The 6,000-nt window shown below is 35.7% G+C and overlaps 1 pseudogene; it reads right to left on the bottom strand.

Annotated features, from left to right (window-relative positions):
• Positions 1-745: 745 nt before the first annotated feature.
• LOC116756365 lies at positions 746-5,606 on the bottom strand (annotated as a pseudogene).
• Positions 5,607-6,000: the final 394 nt, after the last annotated feature.

Here is a 6,000-nt window from a genome sequence, read left to right as displayed (position 1 = left end):
ACATAATTTTACACTTATTAAATAATGGTTTAAAACTAACCATCAAAATCTTTAAATAATCCCAGATCTGGATTAAATCATGGTAGTATTAATATTTTCTAAAATTCCAATTTATTTGTTCATCAGTAAAATGTAATATTTGACAGCGTCTCCAGAAAATAAGTTTTCTATGTGTAGGAAGACGATAATTTTATACCACCTGCTATTAATCAGGCCACTGAGCTGCTAATACATTATATAACAATTTTTTTCACACCAGTGTTTCCACTTGAACAAAATACTACAAGTCGTCATTATCATACAAATACTGAATACTTAGTCATTCCTGAAACAACGAACAATCTTTATAGTAATATTTCTTTGTTGTGGTGTTTAGTCTTGATACTATTAAGCACAATGAATTTTACTTAATGAATATGGATGAATTAAGGCAAAAGGGCATAACCTAGTCCCCTTGATAATTTATCCTCTGTCTTTTAAAAAAATCATTGTTCAAGCTATTCAAATTACAGATCTGCTGGCTAGAAAGACACAATTTGTCCCTTAGACCAACGTCCATTATTTCAAGCATGAGGTTAAAATCTTGGTATTCAGGACATGTTCCCTTGACCTACCATTATGATCATTACTCAGCTATACCCACAATACTGATTTTCAAATGATACTATTCACTTGCTATGCCTCTTGGCTGTATGTATGTAGATTATTTTTCTTAACCAAAAATATTTAATAATTGGGCAATAATCTACTCAGTCTTTGTACACTCTACATTGAATAATTTTTCATTTTTACAACCATTTCCTGCATGGCTCTTGCTCTCTTCTTCTGTCATCTTCACATGACTAATTGGTCCATTCCCTTCAAAGGAGGAGGGATTTTTGAAGGAGCCTCCAACTCTATCCCACAATGTGAAATACTGTCCATAGTTATGGTCAAAGAGCATGTGGTGGTCTGTATGATGAGCTGAGCCATTAATAAATGGCCTTAAGATTTGGGGAACATGAAAGTCACCATCATGAATGGAAATTGTCCAGATATTGACCAAGACATACAAACCTAAATAAACTACCGTGTGTAAGGGGAAAATAAAAAGGTATATGTGGCAAGGCAGACTCTGAAGGACGCCAGCCAGATGGTGAAAAGCATGACTTGTAAATGGAGTCAGAATCTTCCAGGTGTGATGTTTGTGTAAGCACTTACATACAAGTCTATGATGAAGACCTCTGTGAATCCAGTAGATCAGCATGTCAGTGAAAAAGAGAAAGAGCAGGATAACAGCAATGAGTCAAAACCAGCCATATGGAAACTCTTTATGCTGTCATACAATTTGCTGTAACCTCTGTCAGGAACAGTGAAACTCTGGGGATGCTGATCCATGGCATTGACTGGACAGAATGCATAATCTCTTGATAAACTTGATTCTTGAAAAATTGTGAGTGTTTCATTAATGAATGATCATAGAAAATAATAACTCAGTGTTGCAAAGAAGAAATAAAGGTTATATGCACTGAGATTTGTTATAATCAGGAGACTGATAGCTTGTCGGAAGATGTCATCCTGTGGCCATGTGGCCAAATATATATATGGTGTAAAAAAACAATTGGGTACAAGATCCGTCTTAGGCCCTAGAGAGGGTCCACTGCCAGCCACCAGTTTGGTTCCTGCAGGGCTTCGGCTGCTCTGGCTAGTCTTTTATTCAATTTTTTATGTGGTATGTCACATGAGTTGTAGATATTGAACCATTCTTGCATTCTTGGGATAAATCCCATTTGATCATATTGTATGATCCTTCTAATATATTGTTGGATTCAGTTTGTTAATTTGTTGAGGATTTTTGCATCTATGTTCATCAGTGATATTAGACAGTAACTTTCTTTTTGTGTGATATCTTTGTCTGGTTTTGGTATCAGGGTGATGCTAGCCTCATAGAAAAAGTTTGGAAGTGTTCCTTCCTCTGCGATTTTTTGGAATAGTTTGAGAAGGATAGGTATTAACTCTTCTCTAAATGTTTGATAGAAGACATCTGTTTAGCCATCTAGTCCTGGACTTTTGTTTGTTGGGAGTTTTTTTTTTTTCTTTATTACTGATTCGGTTTTATTACTGATAATTGGTCTGTTCATATTTTTCTTTTTCTTTCTGGTTCAGTATTGGGAGATTGTACATTTCCAGGAATCTATTTCTTCTATATATTGCCCATTTTATTGACATATAGTTGTTCACAGTAATCTCTTGTGATCCTTTATATTTCTGTGGTGTCAGTTATAACTTCTCCTCTTTCATTTCTAACTTTATTGATTTGGGGCCCCTTCCTTTTTTTCTTGATGAGTTTGGCTAAAGGTTTATCAGGTTTGTTTAGCTTTTCAAAGAACCAACTCATTTTTATTTTTTTAATTTTTATTTTATGTTGGATATAGTTGAATAACAATGTTGTTTCAGGTGTACTGCAAAGTGATTCAGTTATATATATACATGTTTCTATTCTGTTTCCAATTCTTTTCCGATTTAGGTTGTTACAGAATATTGAGCAGAGTTCCCTGTGCTATACAGTAGGTCCTTGTTGGTCATCTATTTTAAATAGATGTCCCATGTCAATCCCAAACTCCCAGTCTAACCCTCCTCCTCACCCTTCCCCCTTGGTAACCATAAGTTTGTTCTCTAAGTCTGTAAATCTGTTTCTGTTTTGTAAATATGTTCATTTATATCATTTTTTTAAGATACTGCTTATAAGCGATATTATGCAATATTTGTCTTTCTCTGACTTACTTCACTTAGTATGATAATCGCCAGGTCCATCCATGTTGCTGCAAATGGCATTATTTCATTCTTTTTAATGGCTGAGTAATATTACATTGTGTTTATGTACCACAGCTTCTTTATCCATTCATCTGTCGGTGGACATTTAGGTTGCTTCTTTGTCTTGGCTATCGTAAACAGTGCTGCAATGAACACTGGGGTGCCTGTATCCTTTCAAACCATGTTTTTCTCTGGATATATGCCCAGGAGTGGGATTGCAGGATCATATGGTAGCTCTATTTTTATTTTTTTAAGGAACCAAAGAACCAACTCTTAGTTTCATTGATCTTATTGTTTTTTAGTCTCTATTTCATTTATTTCTGCTCTGATATTTATGATTTTTTTTTTCCTTCTGCTAACTTTGGGTTTTGTTTGTTCTTTTTCTAGTTAGTTTAGATGTAAGGTTAGGTCGTTAGAGATTTTTCTTATTTCCTAATATAGGCTTGTATCACTATAAACTTGCCTCTTAGAACTGCTTTTCTGATCTGTGTCCCACAGATTTTGGATTTCTTTTTAATTTCATTTGTCTCCAGCTATTTTTTGATTTTTTTCTTCTTTGATTTCTTCAGTGCTCCATTGGTTGTTCAGTAGCATGTTGTTTAGCTTCCATTTGTTTTTTGCAATTTTTTTTCCTTGTAGTTGATTTTTAGTCTCATAGCATTGTGGTCGGAAAGATGCTTTATATGATTTCAGTTTTCTTAAATTTACTGAGACTTGTTTTTGCGCCCTAGCATGTTATTTATCCCGGAGAATGTTCCATGTGCAATTGAAAAACTGCATTCAGCTGCTTTTGGTTGGAATGGTCTGTATAGATCTATTAAATCCACGTGGTCTAATGTGGCATATAAGGCCAGTGTTTGTTTCCTTATTGATTTTTTTCTTTTTTTGGTCTGAATGATCTGTCCACTGTAAGTGGGACGGTAAAGTCCCCTACAATTATTGTTACTGCCAATTTATCCCTTTAGGTCTGTTAATATTTTATGTATTTAGGTGCTCCTATGTTGGCTGCATATATACTTGTAATTGTTATATTTCATTGTATTGATCCTTTAATCATTATGTAATGTCCTTCTTTGTCTCTTGTTACAGTCTTTGTTTTAAAGTCTATTTTGTCTGATAAGTATTGCTACCCCAGCATTCTTTTGATTTCCATTTGCATGAAATACCTTTTTCCATCCCTTTGCTTTCAGTCTGTATGTCTTTAGATCTGAGGTGAGTTTCTTGTAGGCAGCACATATATGGGTCTTGTCTTTGTATCCATTCAGCCACTCTTTCCTTTGATTGAAGCATTTAGTCCATTTAAAGTAATTATTGATAAGCATGTACTTATTACCATTTTGCTCATTGTTTGGGGGTTGTTCTTTTTTGTCTGTTTCTTCTTTTGTTCTCTTCCCTTGTGATTTGATGACTACGGTACCTCTAGCGTTATGTTTGGATTCCTTTATCTTTTCTGTATTATAGATTTTTGGTATGTGATTACCATGAGGTTTAATACACACATGATTATTTTAAATTGCATATCTCTCAATTTCAAAGGCCTTTTAACAACCCTGCATTTTTACTCCCCTCCCTCCATGAATGTTTTTGACATAATATTTTACATCTTTCTGTTTTGTTTTGGTTTTTTCTTGGCCACGCTGCATGAAGCTTGCGGGATCTTAGTTCCCCAACCAGGGGTTGAACCCAGGCTCCAGCAGTGAACACGCGGAGTCCTAACCACTGGACCACCAGGGAATTCCCGACATCATTTTGTCTTGTGTATTCCTTAACTACTTATTGCAGATGTGTAGGTGATGTTTACTGCTTTTGTCTCTTAACTTTCCTACTAGCTTTGTATGTGGTTAATTTATAACCTTTTACTGTATATTTGCCTTTACCAATGGGCTTTTTCCTTTGTAATTTTCATGTTTCTAGTTGTGTCCTTTTTTTTTTGCCTAGAGAAGTCCCTTTAATATTTCTTATAAAGCTGATTTAGTAGTGATGAACTCTTTTAGCTTTATCTTGCCTGTAAAACTTTGATCTCTCCTTCAAGTCTTAAAGTCTGGCTGGGTAGAGTATTCTTGGTTGTAGGTTTTTCCTTTTCATTACTTTAAATATATCATGCCACACCCTTCTGGAGTACTGAGTTTGTGATGAAAAGTCATCTGATAGCCTTATGGGAGTTCCCTTATATATAACTTGGTTGCTTTTCCCTGCTGCTGTTAATAGTCTGTCTTTAATTTTTTACAATTTTTGACAATGTGTCTTTGTATGGTCCTCTTTGGCTTGATTCTGTTTGGGACTCTCTCTGCTTTCTGGACCTGAATGCCTATTTCCTTCCCTAGGTTAGGGAAGTTTTCAGCTATTATGTCTTCAAATATATTCTCTGCGCCTCTCTTTTTTCTTTCTGGGACCCCTACAACGCAAGTGTTAGTACGCTTGATGTTGTCCCAAAGGTCTCTTAAGCTGTCCTCATTTCTTTTTATTCTTTTTTCTTTTTTCTGTTTGGCTTCAGTGATTTCCATTACTCCCTCTTCCAGCTCACTGATCCATTCCTCTGTATCATTTAATCTACTGTGGATTCCTTCTAGTGTACTTCTCATTTCAGTTATTGTATTATTCATCTCTGTTTTGTTCTTTATATTTTCTAACTCTGTTTAAAAACTTCTAACTTCTCACTCTGTTCATCCATTCTTCTCTCAAGCTCTTTGATCTTTTGTGATCATTACCTTGAACTCTCTATTGAGTAGATTGCCTATTTCCACTTCACTTAGTTGTTGCTCTGGGGTTTTAGCTTGTTCCTTCGTTTGAAACATGTTCCTCTGTTGCCTCATTTTGCCTAATTGCTGTTTTTATTTCTATGTATCTGGTAGGTTTACATTTCCTGACCTCGGAGAAGTGGCCTTTCATAGGAGACATCCTATAAAAAGGATGTATGTAGCTGGTAGGCTACATACCAGCTGCACACTCCCCTCTGGTCACCAGAGGTATATGCTCTAGGGATATCCCCTATGTGGGCTACATGGGTCCTTCTCTTTTGGCAGAGTAACTACTGTGGGTGGTCTGGTAGGTGTCACTGACCTCCAGTCCAATTGGTTTTCAGGACTTATCTCATGCTGAGGCTTCCAGCTTCTGGTTCTAGGTTTGGGAAGTTTTCAGCTGTTATTACTTTAAATATACGTTCTGTCCTTTTCTATTTTCTCCTTCTGGAAATCCCATAATGTGAAT

This window comes from Phocoena sinus, chromosome 7 (assembly GCF_008692025.1).
Source record: "Phocoena sinus isolate mPhoSin1 chromosome 7, mPhoSin1.pri, whole genome shotgun sequence".
NCBI lineage: Eukaryota > Metazoa > Chordata > Mammalia > Artiodactyla > Phocoenidae > Phocoena > Phocoena sinus.
The sequence above is the reverse complement of the archived record's forward strand: the minus strand, read 5'-3'. Positions and strand labels throughout refer to the sequence as shown.